Raw genomic sequence first — 25,180 nt, 5'->3', positions numbered from 1 at the left:
CTGCAAAATGGGGATACTGAGGCTGTGAGGATTAGCTGAGAGAATATAAGTAAGGTGCTGGGCTCAGTGCCCACAGTACCTGACACGTAACAGGGCAGTCAGGGTGGAGGCAGCGAGAATATGAAATCAAGGCGGGACTAGAGCAAAAAGAATCCTACAGGGCGTCGACGCCGATTTCAAGATTTTCAACATTTTTATGTCCTCTACCTCTTTGTGCTACTTAGTTGGCTGGCTCACTCAACATGGATGAAGTCTGTATTCTGAGATAAGAACTGCTTAGAGGTCAGGTGTTGGTTCAGTATAGTTCCTTAGAGTACTCTCCAAAAGAGTATCACTTAATAAATGTGTCACTTAAAAGTCACAGTTCCTCCTATTTTGAAAAGATGTTTAAGTTACACATGCATTTGGAAAAAGTAGGCATCTTTTAAGTGCAAACACTCTGGAGAACAGTGTGCAAGTTTTCCCAACCTCACAGGCCCATCAGCCAAGGCCTGGGGTGTGTCCTTCCAGGCTGACCCAGGAGAACCCAACTCAAGAAGAAAAGTGAATGTTTCTCCTTTCCGACCTTTTAAAAAAGGTGGGAAATATGTGTGTTTATTTTGCATACTGTCTATGTGATACTAACAGGCCAACAAGAGTGAAAGGGACCCTAGCTGACCTGAACCACAGGAGCCTGCCTAGTGGACCTGCTTTTCCCAGGAAAGCCCTATAGACATCAAGCCTGGTCCTGTTTTTTTTTCTTCCTGAGCTCTTTCGTTTTACCAAGTCCCAAACCATTGTTCAGCTTTGTTACTGAAAGTTGAGCACACAGTGGCAGAGGCCAAAGGCTGCGGCTGTGTGCGCCTGAGATTAAGACTTTTATCTGATCTTCGACAGCTTGCAGAGGAAATCCTGCTCCCAAACTCAGAGCCCCGAGCACGAGGTGCCAGTGGCTCTTCCCTCCCACCTGCGTGATAAATCAGGACACCTGAAATGCTAACACGGTCTCATTGTTTATAAATATAATAAGCTCACTTCCCGTTACTCTATTAATCCCTCCCCCCCCTCCCATTTTTTTTTTTAAATACTGAGCATAACAAAGTTTCTGGCAGAACCCTGCTGGTGTCCTCAGTGTCCTCATCCACACACCCCCACTCCTGTCACAAGCACTGGTGCCTAGTAGAAGACGCTCCTCGAAGATGAAATGCATATTGCTGTTCCGTCTTTGGGATCCGCAAGGAGCCCAGCCCGCTCTTCACGAACCAAGACAGGCCCTGGCAGCCCTGTCATCACCATGAGGCCCCGTGTGGGTCTCAACTCCTTGAAGGCCAGGCAGAAAGGCGTGTTCTCTGGTGGCTGGAGTAGAGGTTGGTGAAGAGCTGTGGATGCCTTTCGTTTCCCTCACCCCACACGCCAGCTAGGGGCTGAGTGCGTGTGTCCATATTAATCACATCCCTCAGCCCGAGGTGGGCATGTAGGGGTACCTGGGAGGTAAAGCTGGCGCGGCCCTCTGTGACTGAGGGAGGGATCCCAGCACAGCTTCTGCCGGGAGGAGGGGGCCTGCCCTGATTCTGCCCATTTCCCCACCACGCCTCACATCACTCCCTGCACTGCAAAATGGGGACAGATATGTTGGTCAGGTGTCCTGCAGGCCGGCCATGGCCGTGCGAGCTGCCCATGGAAGACACAGGAAACAGAGGACATGGAGCTAGCCTGAGCAGCTCACACTCACAGGGGCCATAGGAGTTGTAGAAGAAATGATGGGAGAAGAAGAGGAGTGTCAGCCTACAGGGGTGCCACCCAGAATCAGGCAAGAAGGGAGGTCCAGTTCCAGGTCTGGGGACAGCTGAGGGGCTTGATCTCAGTGTCCTCGCCTGGGCAGCAAGGGGCATGCAGACCATTCCTAAGATTTTTCGGCCTCTCCCAGAGAGATCATTCATTAAGGATGAAGCCAGGCCCTGTTGCCACTGACAGGGAAACCGGGACTGCACCACCTCGCTCCTGGCTCCTGTGTCCGTGGCCAAACCGCCGCCCCTCCACTTGGGGGGGGGGGGTGACTTGAGCTCCCTGGAGCAAGTGTGGTGGGCCTGGGGCTGCACCTTCTGATTTCCCTTAAAGCAGAGCTAGTCTGTTCAAGGGCCAGCAGAAGAACACTCCATTTTTTTGTTTGTTTGTTTCAGCTTGTAAGGAAAATGAACTTGCCAGTCAGTATGGAACTGCCCTGAAGGGAAGTGGATCCTAGGAGGGAACCTGTACTTCTGCCCAGCGTAGGACGCAGCAGAGAGCAGGAATGCTGCTCTTCCTTCCCCTACAGCTCCTGATCCCTCTACTTAACCAACAAGCGAGGCTGGGCATGGAGGGCTGTGCCCAGTGCCCATCCTGCCCTGAGATGGCCGTGGCCAGCCTCGATGGGGGCTTTGGATGCTGTGCGTTGCTGGGACCGGCTTACCTAGGTGTGCAAGAGCTGACTGCATGCGTCTCTTCCTAGTGCCATGCTCCCGACAGCCCATTGGTCACATGAAGTCGGCCACAGTGGTTATATTTTTACCATAGTAGTAGGCAAATGTTACACAAATGGGGAGCGCTGGTTGTAAAACATTTGTCAGCACATGTGGTTGGATATACCGGTTTTCAATCAAATAAGACTTCAATCCATGGCTGAGGCCTCAGGCTGCAGAAAGCCAGCTTGTACAGCTGAAGGTGTAACAGCTCTGCTTATAGCTTCTCCTGTAGACCTAGCACTTGGATTTACCCAGTTCCTGCTGACTTCACTACACTGAAAGGCTGAAACAGGGCCTGACCTGCTGAGATTAGCATTTAGACATCCTAAAGTCTTATACTCTTTCCCTTGGGGATTAGAGCAGTTTTCTGTGGCTGCTTTTCTACTCTAAAAGCTATAGGATATGTAATACTGATCACTGTTCATTTAGAAGCTGCTATGTGCCAGGTATGACATTAAGCACTTTATCTCATCTAATCACTCTTAACATTGCCTTATGAAATGATTTCTTCATTTTGTACTTCAGCGAGGTAAGGCTTGAGAGGTTACCTGGCTTATCAATGGAGGAGCTAGGATTTGAACTCATATCAGTCTGATTCCAATGTGTGCTCCTTCCAAAGTCTATGTTCTTTCCCCTACACAACATGCCATTTTTATTAAATAATATAACGTTTCCTTCTTGAAAATATACACAAGTGACATTAACTTTAGGTAGGAGCTTCAAGAGTGGCACAGTTCTCTGGGCCACCATGCAGTCAGTTACCCTCCCCCCTCGAACACACTTCCTCTTCCCCTCGGCCCCAGCCGTTGTCCCTCCCCTCCTTCAACCTCTACTCAGAACTTCCTCCTTGAAGCTTTCTCCATTAACCCCACCCAGTTTTGATCGCTTCACCTCAAATACTCATATTCAAATTTACACTAGATTTCTTTTGCCTTGTCTTCATAACTGGAGTTCATATGGGTCTTCTTCATGAAGCTAGACCTTGTTCTCTCTTTGTACTCTTCCCACAGTGCCTGGCAGTCAGTGTTGCCAACGGGGCCCTCTGGGGTTGGCTTCCCTTGTCTCTGGGTTTCTGAATGGCCTGCGCTCCCTATCCACGGCAGGGTGCAAGGGCACTCTCCCAACCGCCTGGCCAAATGACTCAAGTACCCTCTTTGTTCTAGCCCAAGGTGATGTTAGTGTGGAGCTCAGGCAGGAGGTCAAGAGGAATTGCCCAGGCCAGTTAATGTCACTCACGAAACTCTCCTTTGCAGCTTTAACAGCCTATGAAACTGCTGAGGACTTCCTTTTCCAGTCCTGGGCTTGACAAGGACTTAGATTCTCTCTAAGAGGTCTCAGGATTCCTCTCCACGTCCTTTCTACACCCCATTCCCTCAGAGGGATTTGTAGGTTGAAACTAGCAATGGAGTAGGCATCTGGGGCCGGGTTGGGGAGGTGCCTTTCTGTTCAATCAGTGACCCTATCAAAGCTGGGAGTGCCTGGGTGAGTGTGAGTGGGTGTTGGCCAGGAGGGCAGAACTGGGACGCAGTTGCAGCTTCGCAAGCTTCCCACTGGAGTTAGAGTGGAGGCTGGACCTCGGTCTTCTGGAAGAAGATACCAATATTGTGAGAATAACAGCTGGTCTGTCTATCTGCACTTGGGAAGCCAGATTGTTTCAAACAGCTCAGCTGATGAGAGAGCCATTCCTATGAGCATCCCAGCCAGGCAGGACCCCTCCCTCCTTCCAGACTCTCTCCTGCTTGTCTCCACTCCCTCATGCCCTGTTCCTCTCTCCTGGAAAGACCAGCTGTGACCCTCCGCTCCCTGCTCTGTCCTCCTCACACGTTACAGGTTTCCCTCCCTCACAGCTTGCCACTTTTAGAGTGGCACACACGGTTTTCACAAGACGGGTTTTTGTGGTTTAGTTTTTCTTCCTTCTTAAGTTTGCAGCTGCTAGTTTTGAAACCACCAACCCTGAGGCAACTCAGTCAGAAAGAGAGCAAGAGAGAAAGAAAAGGAGAGAGAATAAAGGGAGGACAAGATGTCTTTCTGTACATTCATGTATTACATTCACGAGGACGGTGGGCAGTCTGGTCCTGGCTGGGCCTGACAGGCGTCAGTTAGTGAAAGGCTCCTGCGCGCGTCGAGGGGTCTGTGGGCGTTTGTGCTCTGTCACCCAGAGCCCCTGGCTGCCTGTGGTCACAAGTGGCTCATGAGGGGTCTGAACTTTCAGTTATGATCTGAAGGGGCCCTGCCACCTTCCCATGTACTGCTTGAAGGTGTGCACGTGTGTGGACATACTGACATGTTCATGCTGGGCACAAGAAAGCAGACAGGAGGACAAAGACACAGATATAGACCCTGTTAAGTTTCGGAGCATTATGCAGGGATCGTGCTCAGGCCAATCTCATGGGTCACTTTGCAGATGCACACAAAGGTGTTCAGTGGAACACAGACTGGAGACAAGAAAGGGAACCAGAAATAAACAAATTCAGAGAAAAAAAAAACTTTGCACATTCAGGTATCCCCTCCCCCTCCCACATTCACTGGCATTTGTGGCAGCTAATTATAGCTTTTGTCTAAACCAAGAGAACACCTAGAGCCACAGCCTAGAGTTCTGGCAGAGCGTGGAGGCCCTCAGAACGCCAGCTGTCAAGCTCACTCCGGGTAGCTCTAGCATGTCACCTGGATGATGGCGCTCCAACTGCAATCCTAGAGTTCTCTGTGGGCCTAATATGATAAAATCACTTTTACCGGTGGAAGGAGGGAGGATTGTGGTGACAACACCAAGGAAAGGAAATGAGAAATGGCTGGGACTCCAAATCAGGCCTGCGGTAACCTGGAGGCAGAGACAGATATGGGCATCTCTGCCCCCACAGACCTTTGTTTGAGTCTCTCTTGGAACAGTGGACGCACTCCAATCTTCTAGCAAAGTCATGTGTGGTCATGTTTCTCCTCACCCTTTCTCTCCTGACTCCCCAAATTTCTTGGAGGTTCCCTGAAGATATGTTTTCTTTGCTTGAGCTGTGAAGCCACCTACACAATGAGTGCTCTGCATGCAGTAGGTGCTCTACAGATGTTCATGTAATGGAATTGAATGAAGTACCATATTTTCCCGTGTATAAGACCCACCTTAATTTTGGGGCCCGAAGTTTGAAAAAAAAAATGTATTACATAAAGTTATTGAACTCAAGTTTTATTCGTCATAAAATTCATACAACCCCTCATCACTGTCAAAACTCCCATCCATTAGCTTCTCCTCATCTGTGTCTGATGACGAATCACTGTCTTCACATATTGCCTCATCTTCAGTTCCGTCTATGGCATTTGAAATGCCACAACCACTGTATTAGATGCACCCAGTTTTTAGACCCCAATTTTTTCAGAAAAGGGTACGTCTTATACATGGGTAATATGGTACTGGTTGTCACAGTCTCTTATAAAACCATGTACTGATTTTCTTGTCATCTACAGCATAAAACACAGATTCCCTGTAGCCTACACTGTGGCACTCTCAGTAACGGCACACTCCTCTCTGCAACCACGCTCCCGCCATACTGGGCCCACTCCCTGGAAGGCCTGCCAGGTGAATTCCAAGTCATTTGAAAGTCTACTCTTTTGGTACCTGTACTCTGTGAAGCCTTTTCCAGCAGAGTTAGCTGTTCTTTCGTGACACTTTGTGCATATTAGTGGGAAGAACTCGCTATTCCTTTATGCCTATTTTCTTCAGGGTACTTTGAATTAAACAGGGACAAGGACCATGTCTCACGTATGACTGTACCCTCAATGTTGCATGCTCCCCAGAACTATAGGTGGCCCATAAGTGTTTGATGATTAAATTAATGAAAGGAGAAATGGGTTCCATTCATCCATTCTTGAGAATCTCAAGCAGGGTCTTCCTGTTCTTGTCTTCCCACTTTCTGTGACTTATCCACACGTGGCCATCTCCTGGAGCTCATGTTTATGGCTCCAGGAATGCGCTTGTTCTATTCCCACTTCTAAAATGAATACCTCCTTGTGCACAACTCTCACAGAGTTACCCAGAGCCATTGCTGCTCCCTGTCCTCCGGGGCCTCCAATGTCCGTACACACATTGATTCAGGCTCTTTACTACACAAAGATATAGACATCATGAAGATGAGCTTTCCTGGGTTACAGCATACCTCCTCCAGGAAGCCTTCCTGGGTCACAATGCACTTCCTCCAGGAAGCTTTTCCACACCAGTCCAAACCCACAGGGATTTTTATTTGTTCTGAATTTTGGAGGTTTATCCTTCATACACTGCCTGATCTCCCCCACCCTGCTCTTTGTAACTGCTCTCCTCTTGTTCTGGATTCGTATGCAATTGTCCTAAATATTTTTTCTCCTGATTCTTTGGAGACACTTTCATCTCCCAAACCACCCGTTTATGGTACTTGATGCATGGTTGGAATACAGAATAAGTGATTCAACGCAGTGGCGGCTCCTGCATTGCTTTTCTGCACATGGCCTCACACCCCAGACTGTGGGCTTTCCCAAGAAAACTTTACCTCCTCTGACTAGCTCCTCATCCAGCAATATTAATTAGCAGCATCTCAGTGGCTCTAGCTCTTGTTTTGAAAGAAGTCGCCATAATTTGCATGTTTTTTACTCACACATTGCATTTTAATGTGGAAGTATTACTACTTAGTCTCTTGGTTCAAATGTTGACAGAAATTGTAGAATTCTTCCCAGCAGAGAGAGCTGCTTTTCCTGAAGCCTGAACAGGTAAATCCCTGCAGTTGGCTTGTTTCCTGGGGCCACAGATATTAGCATAAATGCCCAATGTGAGGCCAACTCTAAGTGAGCAGGCCAGTGGGGTGTTTTGGTGCCTATAGTCATCAAACTGAGGTCTCCTGCCTGTTCTGCCCCTGTGGGAACATTGTCCTCCTGCAGCCCTGCTGTGGTGCCCTCCCTTTTTGCTCTGGGCCCAGCCCCTCTGAGACCATCACTAATAGCTGTCTCCTCTGCCTTCTCTCTTTCCCCTCACCGATGCCCTGCCAAAATGTCTCAGGTTTGCTAAGCTAAGCTCACACAGTAAATGCAGTCACTCAAGTCATGTCAATGAGTAACTTCTGTATTTTGACATGAGCTTCCTGGGGGCTCAAAGGAATGAGATGATAATGATCATTTTGGGCAGATGGGAAACTGGTGATGGAGACCTTGGTGCAATGAATCTTTCAGAGCCTCTCACCACCCCTCTCTCGGATACCTACATTTAGGGCCAACTGTGGACAGAGAGAAAGGTTCCTCCACCCTCTCCTTGCTCCGGAATGACCATGGCGTCTGACTCTAAAGCTACTTAGTGGGGTTTTAGGCTGGCAGGATAGGAATGAAGTTCCCCCCATAAATACCTGGTCTGAGTCATCTGGCTTGCCGTTCAGAGTTTGGAAAGTCACCCAAATCCCTTCATTTCCAAACCTGACCTTCTAGAGAATCTGGAGCTGGCAAGTTTCAGATTCATTTGCGTCAACACGTTGTTTGGTTAATGCAGCTGAGCATCTAAGCCCATTTTCTTAGAAACAGGAAATCCCAGTGTGCCAAGAGTAAACAGATCCCAGCCCCCAATGGTTTAAGTTCATTTAGTGACTCCCGACCACAAGGGTCTGTGGAGCTATGTACTTGAGCCGAGCATGCTCTCCTGCCCATAGCCAATCTTGCACAAAGAGATGATCTCCCTGCAGCTCAGTGGCTGGAAGAGCTGTGAGCTTTCACCATGCTCAAGAGAGGCCAATACAGGCTAAGGACAGGATCCCAATGTCAAATGTAGTGGAATAGAGTATCAAGGGGTTTTATAACTTGGCAGGCACTTCCCCTCCTCATATCTCCACCATAGACTCTTCAAATCTAGTTGCTCCCTTTTTTTCTTCTTTGTATCTTTCATAAGAGCAGATTTCCTGTCTGTTTTACCCCCCGTCCCATCACTACCATCAACACAGTGCCTGGAATAGGAAGCGCTAAGTACATATTTGTGGAATAAATGAAGGAATCAGTGGCGCCATGCGAGTCAAGGCAAGAACAGAGAGTTTACCTGTCCCAGCTCTGTAGGCATCATGCAGGGCAGTGCTGACATAGTTGGTGGTCCTAAGAGGCTCACAGAGAATTCTCACTCACAGATATGTCAGCACCCAATTGGGAAGGACAGATTCTACCCAAGCACCAAGAGATTCCAACTTCTCAAGGTTAGCTGAGAGAGCTCAGGTTAATAGGGGCTGGAGGAGAAAAAAATATTAGGCTGGGTGGAGGGGCAGGGCTGGGGGGGAGGGGTGGCCAGAGGGGCTCCTGCTGAAAAACAGTCTACTCCCTCCCCAGACAAAGAGCCCTCAGAAAGCTACCTTCCCAACCTCCACCACACACAGAGAAGGCAGAGAGGGCCTGGCCTGTTTCTGACAAGAGCTTGGCTGACCCTGTGCTGTGAGGGGCAGAGGAGTGGCGGACAGCTGCACCAGATGCAGAAGTCCCTGACCAGTAACTGGGGAGACTGACAACAGAAGAAAATAGGCAACTCTCCCGTTATTAGTAGTTGCTTTCCAGGTATGTATAAGTCGAACAGGCTATGCAAAAAAGAGGCTCCGTGGTAGCAGGACATTCACAGTTGTGAGTGCCTTTGTGCTATTAGATCAGGTCCTAGGTTCACCTGTGGTCAGTTGCAGCTGGGCTTCCATCTGGGCTAGCCCAGGAGGTGAGCTAAGGCTGGCTCACCTCGGTGCCACCGGTTAATGACTTGAGGGAGACTCTGTGACTTCTTTAAGATCCCCTTTCCAGCATTACATGTGGGCCATTTTTCCAAGTCTATAGAGACTGTTTTATTCAAATGCAAATGAGATGTGTAACCCTATTACAAAATGTCATCTTAGGAGAGAAGTTGGGGAAAACAAGATGACATATACTATTCAAAAGCCCAGCACTTAACACTTATTTAATAGTTTACTGTATACTGTATACTGTAATAGTTTACTGTTAAAAGTAGTGACATAGAATAATATTTAATAATACACAAGAATATTCACATTTTAATATTAAGAGAACAAAAGGTTACCAATAACATGATTCTGATTATATGAAAGTAAGACATATATAAATCCATATGTTTGCATTAAAAAATCTGGAAGGCAATACATCCAAATACAAATAAGTTAATTTCTAGGTTGAGAGACTATGCATGGATACTTTCATGTTATTCTTTTGTGATTTTTCTGTATTTTCCAAATTTTATACAAAGATGAGGTATTGCTTTGGGAATCATTTTTTAACACACACTTAAAAATAAACAATGCATTTAACGAGTAAAGAAAATGTTAAGCCAAACAACAGAAAGAGAAAGAAGTAGCAGCATGCAAGGAGGCTTGCCAAGGAGTCGAGTCTCTTGGCAGAGGGTGGCTGTTGACCTGGTCTTCCTGTGCCTGGGTCTCCCCCTCCTCTCACTCCACACAGCCCTGCTCATTGCAGCCCGTGGCCCTGCAGTGCCCCAACAGCACCTTGCTCCTGCAGCCCTTGCCTGCCTGGCATTATTCTAGCTTGTTTCAGGAAAGCAAGAGAGGCTCTGGAGACAAAAGCAGATGTGATGAACGTAGCAGCTCCCCCAGCCCTGTGCAAAGCCCAGTGTCCATCTTACTCATCACTAGAGACCGCCTGAGATCTCTCCCATCCCACAAAGCTCATCCTTTCTGCATTCAGAGCCCTCACTGCCTTTGTGTAAAGCACCACTTGACAGTTCATTAAGGAGATTTCAGGAACCACCAAATGCTACATTTGTCAGAAAGTGGCTGCCAGGGGAACTTATTCAAGGAATAAATTAATTAATTATCTACACACAAAAATGCACATATTTTTATATATGTACAGAGACATGTATGCATGTGTGAGCATATGTAGACACACACAACCCCATACATATATACATAAATGCACATCTCCTACATTCATCTGAGAAAAGAGGGGAGAGGCCGAGCATGCGCATACACACACATCATTTTGTCCTCACAACATTATGAAATGATATATTTTCTTCATCTAACTGATGAAGAAACTGAGTGTCTAGGAGGTTAGTTACAAGGCCGGAAGTGGCAGAGCTAGAATCTGAACGCAGTCCTGCCTGTCTCCAAAGCCCGGACCCCTTACCAGAGCTCTCTTTCCCTCTGATACTGCAGGCTGCTGAGGCTGTAGTGAGTCCTAAAGCTTCATAATTACGGGCTCCAACGTGGCCTCCAGAATAACCATGACCAAAGTAGTGGAAATGTTCACAACAACTCTTTACTTCCAGGTTCTGAGATCAGAAACGGAAGTTTCAAAATACCGAAAGTTCATTTATGTTGAACATACTGCTTGGGCTAGAAGCAGGAAGTCCAAGAAAGCCTGATCTCATGAGATTTTTCAGCCCAATTTGGATCCACATCTGCACGTCTGGATTTTCCACTGAGTCCCATCTCAGCTGTTCTGCAGCTTCTCCCCTTTCACCAACTCTCCACCTCCACTGTAGGGTGCGGATAAATAATAAAATCTGTTGCTATTAAGTAAGATCATCTAGTGATTGGCCAGTTGCAAGGTGGTGAGATGGGACAGGCAGTAAAGAAGAACAACTGACGTTTGAAAGATATGCAAGTTTCTTTCTGTACAGCTAAAAATCAAACAAACAAAAGCTCTGAACAATAAGTCATCCAAATAATGACCTCCGTGCTTGTCTTCAGGTGCAGAAAACCAGTGGGAGGGAATCTTGCCATCCGGTCATTTGCACTGACCTGGCCTCCCTGTCGCTCCACTCCAGCCAGACTAGCGGAGGAAGGCGAGGTGGTGGGCTCAGCAGCACACCTTGGATCACTAGCTCCGGGGGAGCCTCAGAAGGTTGAGGAGAATCATTTCTGTATCCCAACTCCCACAGTGTGAGAAATTTTGAAGAACAAGTCATTCACCTTGTAGATGAAGAAACAGAGGCGAGGAGAAGTGGTTTGCTCAGGGTCACACATCTCGCTGACAGCAGGAGCTGGGAGCAGAACCCACACCTATGCCCACGACATCAGGGCGCCTCTTCTTTTCAGCTACTAACAGCTGCCCTGCCTGCCTCTCAGCATTCAAATGAGTTAATAGACATCATAGAGTTTTTAGTGACCAAAGAGGGAGGGGCATGTGACCTATTATACATGTTCTGATTACTTGGGGTAGTTAGTATAAGCTGATATTATCTCTCATTGGCGTCCTTTTCTATTCCAACCATGGAGTTTTCTAGGGATGCCATTATCTATAAGGTTTCACTCCTAGAAGGGTTTGATGGCTCCCAAGAGCACCTCTTCTCCATCCCCACCATGCCCAGCACCCCCTTGGATATCCCTATGGGAACATTTGGAGGACTTCTGGATAACAATAACCTGCATTGCATTGTGGTTGAGGCTTCTCTACTCATGAACCGGAGTACATTCTCTTAAAGCACATTTTGAATCAGCCACACCCAACTGAAACAGTCCAGGAGGGGAAACGAACTTGATCTGGGACTACACCCTTTCAGTAGGAGGAGCTCAGACACACTTGGGCCCCTGTTTCACCTTGTAAAGCTGTGCATACTGGGTGCAAAGGGGATGCAACCTTGGCATATTTAGCTGTGCGGCCTTGAGTGAGTGATTCAACTTCTCTGGACCTCAGGCTTCTCATCACAAAATAATAATTTCAATACATACCTTGTGGGTTGGTGTGGGAACTAAAGGGGACATATATAAAGTGCCCAGTGCACACATGGATTCGCCTTCCCCCTTCCTCGTAGTCCAACACTGTCCTTTAGGGTAAAGCCTCAGCTGTCTTGGAAGCAGAACCTTTAAGGTCTAGAACTGCCAGAGTCCGGTCCGGGACAACAGTCCTCACATTTGCAGCACTCTTTTTTTTTTTTTTTTTTTGGAAGGGGAAGAAATTTCTTACACTTAACAATCATTAATAAATTCCTCCTTCTAGAAAAAGCTTAATGAGTCTGCTTCACTATTAAAAAGGGGCTTCTGGGCATTTCCCCTCTCCCTATACAGGCCCTGTACTGTTCCCTTGGCCACAACACAGGTGCACATTCTCGGCTGGAGACGCTGGCTTGGGTGCACTTGGAGCAGAGTGAAGAGTGTAATCTCCTTGTCATTCCAAGTCGCAGGGGGAGGAATGGGGCCTTTCATGTGGCAGGGTCGGGCATTCTCCCCAGAGCAGCCTGTCCCCGGAAGCCAGGCCTGTGGGCAGAGGACAAGGCCATCACTGCTTCCTCCCACCTTGGAAAATTACCCAGCGTGCTGCTGTGCCCACTGGCTGCCAGGCAGATACCCTGCTGCTTTCTGAAACATCCTACCTCCTTAGAATGAAAAACAACAACGTGCCATGCCCACAGTGACGAGCTTGCCCTTTCCTCTTCCTCCTCCCTGCACTGGAAAAAGTACAGGATCTGTAAACAAGTCATTAGATTCGAGATCCTGCCCAATTTAGACTCTTTGTCTCAGTTTTCTCCAGAGTAAATGCGTGGTCACACCCACTCAAACCAAGCAAAGCCTAGAGGAATGCAGAGCCCTGTGGCCAGGCTAACCACAGCTGACCCCACCGTGCCCGGGCTCAGGGTGCTCCCGGCTGCGAGTGAGAGCTCTGGTTTCATCAGGACGGGCAAACAGCTAAGATCTCAGTCTATGGCTTCCATTCCCCAAAGCAGTTTTAATTTGACCAATGTCTCCCCAAACTATCAAAAATCAAAAGTCCACCTCCTTTGAAGTCTGGCAAGAAAACCCCCAAGATTAGCTTCATTTTTATTCCTGTACTTCCCTTACAGGCAGGCTTCTAGAAAACAGAGGTTGGAGAAAATGAAAGTCAATGCCAAATACTAACCAGACAGAGAATAACTGCTGCTCCCCATGGCCCCCACCCCCAGCTCTGGCATCGTGGGCTGGGGAGCTGGGCCCCTCTCTCTCTGCTGAGGATCTGTTTATTCTGCGCTCCATAAAGGGAAACCAGGCCCTTTCTGACATTTTGGCTGGGAGGGGGTGGGGAAAGAAGGAGGTCCAGAATTTAAACTTAAAACCAGATCAACTTCTCTAAATCTCCTGGTGCTTTTTCTGTGACTCCTCAATGAGCCACATTGTTACAAACCAGGCGTTTACCTCTTCTGGCCCGGCCCTCCATCTCTAACAGTCTGGCTCCAAACCCCTACAAATGCCATTAACGGCAAGGATCCTTCCTTAACTTCCAAACACTCCAGTGCTCCCCAGATGACATCAAGGGCAGCCGGGCTCCCAAGCAGCTGGGCAGCTCCCATCCCACTGCACCCCCAGCTTGACCGCCTCTCCTGCCTGCGCTCTCCTGAGTGGACGGTGGCTTCCTAAACAATAAAACAGGGAGTTTCCTTTGTCCTGGAAATGTTCTGCCTGTCATCCCTGTTATCCTTATCAGCAGACCACAATGCAGTGAGGGAGGCCCCAGCCTGCTCAAGACCCATGGGGTATCACTGCAAAATGTTTTCTTCACTTTTTCCTCTGCCTTGAATTCAAAGCATGACCTTTCTGAGCGGAATTCAATCGGGTCATCTCTCAGATTCCCCAGTGGGGAAATAAAAGTAGCACAGCCAAAGCCTATTGTTTCCATTTCAAGAAGGTAAAAATGTTGTTTTCCCTCTATAGCTTCTAACTAAGTGAGGTGGGGCAGGAAGAGGGGAGGTAATAAAAAGACCCTTAAAAATTGTTTAAGATATCGGTAGTAAAACGTAGTCTGACATTCCCTGTCCACATAGCCTGTTCTCACCAAACGTGATTGACGCCCCGGTTTCTTAGTCCTTCTCAATGGCCTTCAGTACTTTTGATGCAATTCATTTTCTATTTGAATGAGCTAGAAAATAGGTTTTATTTCCCTTTCAACAATGGGAGAGCAATATAGTTAGAAAAAGGGGTGGAGGCATACGGGAACTCCAGAAGGCCAAAAGAATTGCAAAAATAAACTTCTGCTAACGTTAACACTCTTGTATTTCAGGGCAGAAATAATTAATTGTATATGTTTAGTCACTTAGCAACCCTGAGCTCTTATTCTGAAAAGCTCGAAATATTTCACATATGTAGTGAGTAAAGTCCTTGGGATCAGACAGATCCTGCGAGCTGCATAACCTTGGGCAAGTCACTTGAGTTATCTGTGCCTCGGTTTCTCTCACTGGCAAAGTGTGTCTAACAATAGGTGTGTTACATAGGCTGTGGTGGGCATGATGTGTTAAATGTATTAACTGTTCAAGGTACTGTGTTGCTCATTGGTAAATACTCAATGAATATTACTATTATTAGCAATACTGATACCTCCTGCCAGAGTTGTTTTAAAGTAATAATGGCATAAAGGGCACAGAAATTCCAGAAAAGATCTTGAAAGCCAGTCCCAGTTCCTACCCTTTCTGACGTCTGAGATCAGAAAGCTTTCTCTGAAATGCTAGCAAACACCAGATACAGATAGCATGCCTATTCAGTAGGCGTTTTTGTTTTGTTGTTTGATCTTGCAAAATGCTTATAGGGACATCTTCATTACAGCATCACTTCGAGGTAAAATTATCATTGGCAGAATCTCCCTGTTCTGCAGCAGAGGAAACCGAAGCATGGGGAGACCCGGTACCTGTTCAGGGGCAGAGAGCTGTTCATATCAAAGCCCGTGAACACAGCTTCCAGAGCTTGATTTGACAAGGAGCTGCCTTGCTCTCTAAGTGAAGAGTTACACTGAGCTGAGACTAAGCTGATTTCTAGCAGGCTGGAATTTTCAAAGATGGAAGTAAGCCTTCCAGAATCTTCTTGCCCTTGAAATTTCTAAATGCACTGTATATTAAAAACACATTAACTGATACATATGAACCCTATGAATTCAGTAAAACACTAATCTGATAAAGTCTCCAAAGGTAATTGTCTTCTCACAATATTCTTTATTATATTTCACTGGCCTTTACTGAAGAAGAGGGAGCTAAGAAAATGTCCCACAGATGATGCTGGACCCACAGATAATGCCTGAGGGACTATGGTTAGAATGACTAAGCTGAGGACACTTAATTTAGCAGTGCTACAGAGGAGACATGTAGGGGGACAGCAGGCATTTCATTCATTCACTCATTCAGCAGAAACTTTTCAAAGGCCTAATCTTTTTTATGCTTACTCCTGCTTATCATTCAGGGTTCAGCCTAAAAGTCACTTCCCTAGAGAAGCCTTTGACCTCTGAGACTAGGTTAGGTCCCCATACTACACTCTCCTGAAGCACACTGAACTTCCCTTTTCATAGAACTCGTACTTATAACAACTAGCTAAATACCTATGTTTTCTCTCTTTGGTTATACTTTCTGTCACAGTGGAAGCCTTACCTGTCTCGTTTTACCACTGTGTTTTAGCACCTGACACAGGGAAGATGCCCAAAAAATACATGAATATGTGCCCGGTGCTGTGGTTTCAAAGATAAATGGGTAGTTTGCTGCCCTCAAGGAGCATATAGCAAATATTAAAAACATTAAAATCTCACACTAAGACAGTGTAACAGGAGGAAGTAAATTAGCACAGTCAGAGAACTGCATTGCTCACACTTTTTCACCTTATTCTAAGTGGAAGATTCCAATCTGGAGAGAGAGGTTTTTGAAAAGGCATGAGTTGCAGCATTATCGAACTGAGGGTGGACTGGATGTAATCAGGAGGAATTGTTAAAGAAGCTCGGGGCATTCACTGGGGTCTGCGGGCTGATTAGTATTTGATCCTTTGTGGACAGCAAGTGTGAGAGAAGCAGGACCACGATGGAAGTTCACTCCCCCCCAAACCATAATGTAGTTAGACCTCAAAGAACTTGGCCTTAATTCTGCTGCGGCTTCTGATTAAGTGATGGACACAGACCTATTATAGTGATATCACCCTAAAGACTTGAACAGCAAAAGCCACCATAGGTCTGCCTGCCCATTAAGGAGGTCTTAGTATCAATGTCAGATGACCTCTGGAGTATGACTGGGGTGTTTATTCCTCATGGTAATTCAAAGCCACAGAGGGGATAGCATGTCATATGTTCCTGCTATCTATGGGCGAGGACCATGAAGGAAAGGAAAAGTGCATTATGTTGTGGAGATAGCAAGCATATGGACCTTTGCAACTGAGTGTACCACCAAGAAGTGTACTCACTGGGCATACTCACTACAGGGAAACTGGGGTTCAAAGACCACCACACTAACTAGTTATTTGCTAAATTAACTTGCTTTGTTTACATTTATACTTAAGGAAAATATCCTCCGGCCCTGGCCGGTTGGCTCAGCGGTAGAGCATCGGCCTGGTGTGCGGGGGACCCGGGTTCGATTCCCGGCCAGGGCACATAGGAGAAGCGCCCATTTGCTTCTCCACCCCTCCGCCGCGCTTTCTTCTCTGTCTCTCTCTTCCCCTCCCGCAGCCAAGGCTCCATTGGAGCAAAGATGGCCCGGGCGCTGGGGATGGCTCCTTGGCCTCTGCCCTGGGCACTAGAGTGGCTCTGGTCAAGGCAGAGCGACGCCTCGGAGGGGCAGAGCATCGCCCCTTGGTGGGCAGAGCGTCACTCCTGGTGGGCATGCCGGGTGGATCCCGGTCGGGCGCATGCGGGAGTCTGTCTGACTGTCTCTCCCCATTTCCAGCTTCAGAAAAATACAAAAAAAAAATAAATTAAAAAAAAAATCTTCTTCAATGACTTATAGGGGTCTGGGAACTAGAAAAGCCAGCCATCTGTTAATAAGACAGAGACCTACGTAATAGGAAATTGTATATTCGTCACAGCACAAAGCATAAAAGTTGGAAATGACCTTAAAAATATTTTAGTAAATTGCCACTACTTTTACAAATAAGGAAACTGAAATCACTACATTGTACAGGATTCTCTGTGGCCCAGGTTATTTTTCCATGAAAAGTTATACAGAAAAAGCCCATACCTTTTTTTGACAAACCCAATATGCATTTAATCATAGTTTGTGAATATCTTTATCATAAATCCCAAATGCTCCCATTTTACAGAAGGGGAAAGAGGGCATTATGTTCTTAAAGGTCCACATAGAATTGAAGCAGAGACTAGATAGTAACCTCAGCTCCAGCTCTAGGCCAACACTGATTGTACATACTAGATGTTCACTTTTTATTTTGTTTTGCTTAATGTTAGTCAAAGAGTAAACGGAAGTGTTAGTTCTCCATGTGGACATCACATTGCTGACTCAGGAAAAAAAATAATTCATGTAAATACAGCCTTCTGACTAAATTCAGACTTCCATTTTATGACCTGAATTATATAGGCTTGCATTGTCCAACAGGTAGCCACTAGGCACATATGACTATTTAAATTTTGAGTAAGTTAAATTAATTTAAGTTAAATTAAATTAAAAATTTAGTTCCTCTTTGCCCTATTCACATTTCCAGTACTCAGTAGCCATCTGAATAACCAGGCTGGTGGCTCCCACATTGGGCAGTACAGAATGAAACATTTCCACCTTTGCAGAAAGCATTATTGGACAGTCCTGATAAGGACAGTTATTTTTAAATATTCCACTTTTCTTTGTCTTTAAAATAAGGTTAAGAAAGTTGAGAAGGACTGAGGAAGTGTCCCAAATCTCTTATTTTAAAGATCATACAGGAATCAGATCTCTTGTGGAGCTTCCAATACATTAATACTTTTGAAAGAGAGATGTTGGAATCTGCTACAGCCCCGAAAAATACTATCCCCTTCTTCCCAAATCACATTTAAAACCAGAAATTTAGAGCTCATTGAAAAAGATTAGAAAGTGTTATATTAGCTATTCTCAAATGTGTAAATGTTTAGGCAAGACATTGGCATTAAGATTTGTAGGATGACAGTTTGTCCAGAATGTTTACACAATCCAACCTCACAAAGACAGACACCACTGTCACACAAATATGTTTCCTGCAAGGCTACATTACTTCCATTGTGTGACATGTCTTTCATAATTTGAAATATATGCATTTGAGATGTTCTCTAATCTCTTTACCTTCACTCTATGGTTCTAGTGCAGAAAATAGTGTAGAAAAGAGAATGCTCCCCCAAAGCAGCATCAGGATCTTGGTGGTCATTTGTTTCTATGGGGATAGAAGCAGGAGGATTGATATTATGAAGACCAGGGGTCCCCAAACTACGGCCCGCGGGCCGCATGCAGGCCCCTGAGGCCATTTATCTGGCCCCCGCCGCACTTCCGGAAGGGGCACCTCTTTCATTGGTGGTTAGTGAGAGGAGCATAGTTCTCATTGAAATACTGGTCAGTTTGTTGATTTAAATTTACTTGTTCTTTATTTTAAATATTGTATTTGTTCCGTTTTGTTTTTTTACTTTAAAATAAGATATGTGCAGTGTGCATAGGGATTTGTTCATAGTTTTTTTTATAGTCCGGCCCTCCAACGGTCTGAGGAACAGTGAACTGGCCCCTTGTGTAAAAAGTTTGGGGACCCCTGATGTAGACTGTGCTTCCTAAAGAATGGTAGATCAATGTCTGAGCAGTTCCTGGTCCGGACCCACAGACTTTGAAATCTCAATTCCATCGGCTAGAAATAAACCCAAACACACAATTTAACATATTCAGCAAAAAAAGATTTAAGGAGATGCTCTTAATTTTAACCTTAAATGCCTGGATGAACACTTCTAAATGAAAAACAACTTCATTTTCTTTTCTTTCTCTTCATTACCTAGCTACTTTGGTGGGGGAAGAATACGAGCAAATATTCTCTCAGTTCACTTCTGGTCAAATCATATTTGGTTGCATGGTGTAGCATGGAAGACAGAAACACAATCTTTCCTAAATTATTGATGGTGCATGTTGAGAATAAAGACTAAACTTGCCTAGTCTCATGACACAGAACAGCTACTATTATTCTTGACTTCAATACTAGCACAGGGCCATCTTCAAGGCAAATTACTTCTTTGGTTCTGTTGTTCTTTCACTCGTATTAGGTCAGTTCAACGTATTAGTACTTTTGACACTTAATACAAACCATCAAATCCCAAATTCACATCTCTTGATCAAGGGAGTCCAGTTCTACTGTCCCTACCTGGTGGAAAACACTTATTTTTTAAGGGGATGGTAAAGTGGAGCATATAGAAGGACTGACATCTCTGAATCAACTAAATTCAGACCTGGCCCTGTATTCCTTTAATGCATGACCACAAAGACATTGAGCCTGCAACCAAGGAGGTGGCATAGAGGAATGAGAGGGAGTAGCCAGTGGATATCTGGCTAGACAAATGGGCATTTAAAAACTTATTAACAAGGAATGTTGTAAAAGATAATGTGTTTTATATTCTAAGTGGCTTTTGACTCTTCAAAGGTAGAGACAAACCAAAAAAATAAAAATAAATAAAAAACAAAAGAAATCAAACAAACAAACAAAAAAAAACCCACACAAAACTGAGTGGCGTAGTTTGGACAGGAGAATATTGTTTCTCTGGTGTTTTCACTTTGACACCACTCTCTTTATCAGTAGAACAAGCCTGGAATTCCTGAAGCTGCACTCATATCCTGCCATCGGTTTTTACGTAAAACACCCATTGATTGGGATGGGAGTTTCATGAGTAGAACAATGGCCGGATACCAGGGAGGGAAAGGAGGAATATGTAATGTTTGGTCTGTACTGGTGCATTCGTAGGAGATGGTGTCTATAAACGCAAAGAGATATGAGTAAGTAACTAATTGATGAATTTAACCAAATGCAAGTAAGTCTTTGAAATCATAAAACCCAATGGATTCAATTTAAGCAATATTTATTATCTGTTAGTTTCAAACATTGACCTGGATGAGAATAAGAACTAAGATGATAATAATTAGTATTCATACAGTACTTTACAATTACAAAGTCCCTTAATATCCATATTCCTTTTAATTCTTATAATTAGTTAGGAAGGCCCAGAGACAACAGTATTATTATTACTATCATGACTACTCTTATTTTAGGAATAAAATTTATAGGAAACAAAAAGGTTAAAGAAGTTAATTTCTGACTCAAGATAACACAGCTAATAAACGGGTTTAAGCTTAGTTTGTTCTTTTTACAGAGACAGAGAGAGAGTCAGAGAGAGGGATAGATAGGGACAGACAGATAGGAACAAATAGAGATGAGTAGCATCAATCATCAGTTTTTCGTTGCAACACCTTAGTTGTTCATTGATTGCATTCTCATATGTGCCTTGACCATGGGCCTTCAGCAGACTGAGTAACCCCTTGCTCAAGCCAGAGACCTTGGGTTCAAGCTGGTGAGCTTTTGCTCAAACCAGATGAGCCTGCGCTCAAGCTGGCAACCTCAGGGTCTCGAACCTGGGTCCTCTGCATCCCAGTCTAATGCTCTTCCCACTGCGCCACCGCTGGGTCAGGCAGCTTAGATTTTTTTACTTCAAATTGCACATGGCTGCTATAGAACCATTCTGCCACCATCGCAATATTTTTCAAAAACACTCTAGCATCTTACTGCCAGCCTTAATAACATTTTTGTGTCACCTTTCTTAGGTAAGAAACACCACAAAGCACACACCACTCTTACATTGTGTGAACACAAATTTACATTTTGTAAGTCTGGCTGAGGAAAATTGCTAACGGGTCCCTGACAATAAAGAGAGAGGGAGGATCTCTTTTTAATAAAAAGTCTAAACAAGGCTCAGAAACGGAAATGTTGCATGATTTATGATCGACAACCAGAATAGCCATGTAATGAGCCACCCAATAGTTAGTCAAATGGCTGTACTTAATTATCGCCTTTCTTCAAGAAACTTGAAGCGACTCATCACTCCAGATTTTTACCAAATCTGGGAGAAAAGGAAGATTGTATTACTACTAGTCTTAATCCTTCTGAATGGACAGAGAAACTGAGGTGAAAAAAGGGAGAGTAACTTGCCCAATGTCATCCAGCCAGCCTAAGGCAACAACAGGACTCAGTTAGCCAAACCACACTAGCACTTTAGAGGGGCTGATACAAGCATAGAATCTGGGACCTCTTTCGAGGGAGCATGGAACCCAGGTAGGTTCATCATTAGAGTGTTTTAATGCCTGGCTACGAGGAAGGTTTTAATGACTAGGAGGTGGAGAATGGGACTTGTTGTAATTGCAGACAACTCTCTCCCTCCAATCAGAAGGGAGTTGAAAACATCATTAGCTTCTGGAAAATTCCACTCCACCTGTTCCATCTCTGATGAAACCGACCACTCAGCTCACCCTGTGTGTTATGTAATACTCTCCTGACCCTTCCAGGAGAGGTGAGCTCAGAGCCATCGCTCCCTTCTGGTGATGGACACACCTTTAGGGACACCCGTTATTTTCCCACAGGAGTTCACCTTCACTGGGGCATCTGTCTCTCTTTTCCATTGCAAACAGGCTTGTTTTGTGCACACCAGTAAAACAGTTCTCTCCTGTTTCCAATTATTTTGAACAATTAAGCATGCAAATGTCTGAACATTTATTAAACTTCTGTGAACTTTTAGGAAGAAAAAAAAATAAAAGAATCAACAAGAATCTGAATCATCAAAGAGCTCTTACAAAACCAGCATTTTGAGCCTTTAATTGGAAGTGAATCAGAAACAGGCATGTGAAATTTCCCATGAAATATACACAGGGTTTAAAAAATTAAAAAAAATAATTAAAAAAAAGATGCTCTGGGCCGAGAAGAGCCTGGGTCATATGAAGTCCAAAGTGATGGGTAAGAAATGAATAATTCCAATGAGCGTGAACCCAGACCCACGTCTTCATCATGGTTCTGTCTCTACAGCCTTTGGAGGCAACTCTAAGAAGGCAGGGAGAGTGACCAGGGTATTCTTTTACCACACTCCAGACCTGGGAAGTATATAGAGACCCCCAGGTCTCCAGAAGGAAGAGCTTAGAGGCCCCAGTGCCCACAGCAGCAAATCCACGTGCCCAGATAATTCTCCTCATACCAGTGTCCTGAAAGGTTATTTCTAGAGAAGCAGTCTGCTCTTCTCCCTCCCTTTTCTAGAAAGTGCAGAAAGTACAGGTGTCCCTCAAGTCCCTGACCTTTAGGGAAGGCCTAAAGACCCAACTTGGACAAGGTTACTTGTGCCCTTTGACCCAACATGCTCTTTTTGTGGAGAAGGCCAAGGTCAGAACATGGTTCCCTATAAGCAGCATTATTAGGGCTGGGGAGTGTTGTGAGATAACATGGATCTTTGCTCTAAGATTCCTGACTCGCCATTGACCTGGGTACGAAAAAGAAAAGGCAAGTGCTGGGAAAAGCAAGCCCTCCTGCTTGCACACATAGGTGTAGTCATTCAAATTCTTCCCCTTGGCATCACCAAAGCCGGTTTTGTGAGCCTTTGCACCCCCATCGTGCCCACACCCACCCTCACTCACTCCCTTCATGCCATGTGGCTTCCAAGTTCTTTCCCTTTTTGAGAAAACCCTTTCAACCCATTTTCATCTAGAGATGATTACACTGAGGATTGGGTTAAATGAAATCAGTATGAATTAAACAAGATAAATTATCAGTCTTGTCTCAGAAATATGTACATCACTTGCCAGGGGAGCTACATTTCAGTTTCCAGCTAGGTGCCTTGGTGGTTCCTATGGAAATTGCCATCTTCAGTTCCCCAGGAGTATTATGACAATGGTCAGGAAACAAGACCAACAAGACCGGAGAACAAAGAAAGCATGAATGCCTATGGATTCAATAGGTCTTGATATCTTTGCTCCTGAAAATACCCTTATTGCACAATGCGCTGTTAGGGGTACATGAGTACCTGAGTCCTGCTTCTTGTGTCTCTTGACCAGCTCTTATCTTTAGACATAGCGCATCTTAAAGCTTCAGTTATCTCTCCTGTACAATCATCTCTTACATTCTGTATAAGTTAGCAACTTGTGATATTCTCTTTGGGAGACACAACAGAGATACTAACAGCTCTCTCAATGGTGTTCTTTCATTACCCTGGATTACGTATGAAGTTCTCTTAGAGACAATGTGCAGAGTAGGTGGCGATGCCAAGTGGTAAGAAGTGATATAGCATACTGTAAGCCAAAGGAGAAAGCAACACCCTCATCCCAATTTCTGGAAATTCTTCTTCAGTTGTTAATGACCCTTTAAATATACGTTGAAGCTATTTCCTTCTATGTATATTTCTAGAGTTAGAACTCTAAACACAGATAGGTCGAAATCTCTAAAAGGGTTTCTTTGCAGACCTGTTATGTTGAATTAGGGTAACAAGAGTAAAAGCTATGCAGAAAGCTGTAACATATAACTCTTAAAAGTGTTGATGTGTGTGGAGTGGGGTGGGGAAGTTTGCTCATACAGTATTTGTGGGGAGAGTGGGTTAATTTTCCCTCTAAATGAAATCAAACTACCACTAGGATGAGTTCGAGTGGCTCTTGGCCCCTGATAATTGCACATAGAGTCCATCATGGTGCTGTACAGAATGTTGTAGAAAAATGCAAAGGCAAGCACTTGGCCCTGTGCATGGAGAATGAACATTTTAAAATAATAGGTTCTTCAGGGCTAAATTATGTTTGGTCCTAAAGATCCTTGGAGCTATGGTTTTCTTTGTTCTGCCAAAGGAAAAAGGAAATACATCAGGAAGCTGCCAGTCCACAGGAAGTCTCACTTGGGCTGATAAAAGGAACTGATGTGAGGTGGCTGTGGATGCAGTTATAAGTCAATCAGCCTTGAAATAACAAGTGCTATTCAGGAGAAACTGGAGCCTGAAGTCAGCCTTCCTCGATGGTTTCCTTTTAGCCTTACAAAACATTCCTTTCCGTGTTTTTTTAGAACTCTCCCCATCTGTTTTTTTAAGTGTGTATTGTGTGTGTGTATGTGTGTGTGTGTGTACAAGGGAAAAAGAATAGAAAATAGAACAAGAATTAGAGCAAGAGAAAAAGAAGAAAGAAGTAGGAGGGTCCAGGAGGCAACATTGTCAAGTCAAAGAAACTGCTGATCCCTGAGCTATGAATCTTTTTCTCTTTATCATCTTGTTAGTACATTACGATGAAACAGAACCTGTTGGCTTCCTCCTCCAGTGCCTGTTGTCCAGTGCACCTGCTAACAAGTCAGGCAGCCTCTCTTACCCAAGAACAACAGGGATGAGGCCTTCTTGATAAAGGATGGCAGAGACCGAGCAGTGCCATGAACCTGAGCAGTGCAGACCATGAGTGGGGGGGTCTGTTAAACTAGAGGTCAAAACACATAACCACAAAATGTACATAGCCCTCAATAGATGGGTGAGATTTGGAGCCAAACTTCATGGATGTGTGGTGTGTCCATGTGCAATGTATCACCACGGCTAAGCTCTATGGATTACGTTCAAACCATGGTTTTTCCACTTTCTTCCTGAATGACCTTGGGTAAGTTACTTCACCTCTCTAAAGGAAAATAAATTCAGACACTGTAGCATTGTTACAGGGATCAACTATGAGTATGTCTGCAAAGGTTAAAACAGTATTGACATAAAGTAAGAGCTAGAGAAATAGTTTTTTCGTTTTCTTCTTGGGACCTTGCTTGCTCCTGCTCATTGTTTTTCTCCCTTAGATGGAAGGCGAGTCTCTTGCTCTTAGGTGAGGAGTAGGGATAGAAGTGCCTTCTCTAGGGCCAGCAGAGCTCATGCAAAATGGTCGGTGATAAAGTTTCAGACTGTACTGGGCCTTTCAGGGTTGACTGTGTCTGCCCATAGCATAGCACCACTTCCTGTTTTAAGAATAAGAAAAAAAAAAAGCCATCCAAAAAACTCATTAAGAGGCTCAAAATTCTTCATGGACATCAAATAGGTCCTCA

General features: G+C 45.0%; 1 protein-coding gene across 4 annotated transcripts in view; it reads right to left on the bottom strand.

Moving 5' to 3' along the window:
* The window catches only part of FLI1 (Fli-1 proto-oncogene, ETS transcription factor), a 126,306-nt gene that overhangs the window by 82,615 nt on the left and 18,511 nt on the right, over positions 1 to 25,180 (bottom strand). Inside the window, exon 1 of one of the 4 annotated variants that reach the window (XM_066259717.1) lies at positions 10,599 to 10,747. The exons of the other annotated variants lie outside the window; for them this stretch is intronic. The gene's annotated coding sequence lies outside the window, so the exon portion shown is untranslated. Of the gene's footprint in view, positions 1 to 10,598; positions 10,748 to 25,180 lie in introns of those variants that run through there. 4 annotated transcript variants of the gene reach the window in all.

Source organism: Saccopteryx bilineata, chromosome 2, assembly GCF_036850765.1.
Source record: "Saccopteryx bilineata isolate mSacBil1 chromosome 2, mSacBil1_pri_phased_curated, whole genome shotgun sequence".
Lineage (NCBI taxonomy): Eukaryota > Metazoa > Chordata > Mammalia > Chiroptera > Emballonuridae > Saccopteryx > Saccopteryx bilineata.
The sequence above is the reverse complement of the archived record's forward strand: the minus strand, read 5'-3'. Positions and strand labels throughout refer to the sequence as shown.